A 1,638-nucleotide genomic window follows, 5' to 3' on the forward strand; every position below is an offset into this window, starting at 1 on the left:
ATGCACTGGGCCTCTAGTTTACATTATGATTCATAACAGTAGCAACATTACAGTTATGAAGTAGCAAGGAAAATAATTTTACGGTTGGGTCGCAACATGTATTTAAAGGGCCGGAAGGTTGAGAACCACTGCTCTAAAAGATCAATGGAAAACAATATCCTGGGAGTTAGGAGGCTCAGAGGCTGAGAGAGGATGGAAGATGGGAGCAGGGCTGGGAGTCATGTGGGGCCCGGCCCGAGGGATGCAGGTAGCCCTGAGAGGCTGAAGAGGCAAGGCCATGGTCTTCCCTGAACCCCCAGAGGAGCACAGCCCCCCCCCCCGCCCCGAACTGTGAAAGAATGAACGGACTATAACTCTGTGCGCGGTTACTTGCCACAGTGGTTACTTGTCACAGTGGCCACAGGACACTCATGTACCTGCTGACCCCACTCAGGAGGTGCTCCGAGGGTGAGTCAAGACTCAGAGGCGGCGGCAGAGGGGTCCCCGACATTGGGTGCTCAGCCCTGGCGGAAGGAGGGGGTGAGGGCAGCCCAGGTTGCTGATAGGCGACCCCTGCTCCTCAGGTCAGCATCTGGACAGACAGACCCGGCATGACATGGGGACCAGCCAAAGATCAGGCCTCCACGTGGGTGGGCAGAGCAGGCAGCTGTTCAAGGTGAACATGCTTCACCAGCTGGGAGACTGGCCAGCGGGGCAGGTCCCCATTAAAGTGGGGGTCCAGGGGCCGTGAAGTGGGGTGCAGTGTGGTCAGGAGAAGAGCCCTCCCAGGCCCCTCAGGAAGGACACCTCGGCCTGTCCCTGAGCCCCAGCCCTGCTGCATAGGGTGGAGGTAGCTGTGGAGGTCCAGATCCCCCCGCGCCCCCCCCACTGTGCCCCTTGGGGTGGGCAGGGCCAGGGCAGGGACAATGGCAAGAGCTATTTTTGCTTATGCTGCTGCGGCTGCTGCAAAGAAGCATCAATCATTGATGCTCTCGCTTCCCTGCTGCCTGGAGAGGCGGAGAGCCCGGTCCGGGTGGGTGGGGGCTCTGCCCAGAGCCAGGCCTGCAGAGATGTGGCTGGAGCCCCAGCTCCTCGCCCTGCCTCCAACAGTGCCCTGCACCCCAGTCCCAGCACCCAGGTGCCCAACCCTGGGAGGCTTCAGGCAAGCCTGGACCCCCGACCCGCGGGCCAAGGCCAGGGCTGGGTGTGGTCCGGGGTCCTGGGCTGGGGGTCCTGGGGAGGAGGTGGGCCTGTTTGTCAGTGGGGAGAGCACTGCAGGACCCGCCCGGCCCCCACCCAGGGAGGGGTCCCCAGAGGCAGCGTGTATGCCAGGGTGGGGGGGGGGGCTGTGAGGTGGGCCCTCGTCTCCAGCCTCCTGGGGACAGCGATTCCTGAGCCACGCCCAGATGCTGTGGCCGTCTGAAGTCCGGCATCTGTCCCCAGAGGGGACACTGGGACAGGCTGCAGCTGAGAATGATGAGGGCAGCTCCTGGCAGCACAGGGCTCTGCGGCAGGCAGGTGGCCAGGCCTGGGCTGGGGGTCGGGCCCTGGGATCCTGAGGCCAGGCTGGGCTTCCAGGGCCCTGCAGGCGGGAGGAGGGGTGGGAGGGGCAGGGAGCGGTCCAGCGGGAGGAGGCAGGGCCTGTTTGCTGGCCTGGGG

General features: G+C 64.0%; 1 long non-coding RNA gene across 1 annotated transcript in view; it reads right to left on the reverse strand.

Annotated features, from left to right (window-relative positions):
• Positions 1-1,638, reverse strand: part of LOC102262605 — a 4,473-nt gene that overhangs the window by 1,706 nt on the left and 1,129 nt on the right. Inside the window, exon 2 of the long non-coding RNA XR_313887.2 lies at positions 417-571. This is a non-coding gene — a long non-coding RNA (uncharacterized LOC102262605). The remainder of the gene's footprint in view (positions 1-416; positions 572-1,638) is intronic.

This window comes from Myotis brandtii, unplaced genomic scaffold, assembly GCF_000412655.1.
Source record: "Myotis brandtii unplaced genomic scaffold, ASM41265v1 scaffold3489, whole genome shotgun sequence".
NCBI lineage: Eukaryota > Metazoa > Chordata > Mammalia > Chiroptera > Vespertilionidae > Myotis > Myotis brandtii.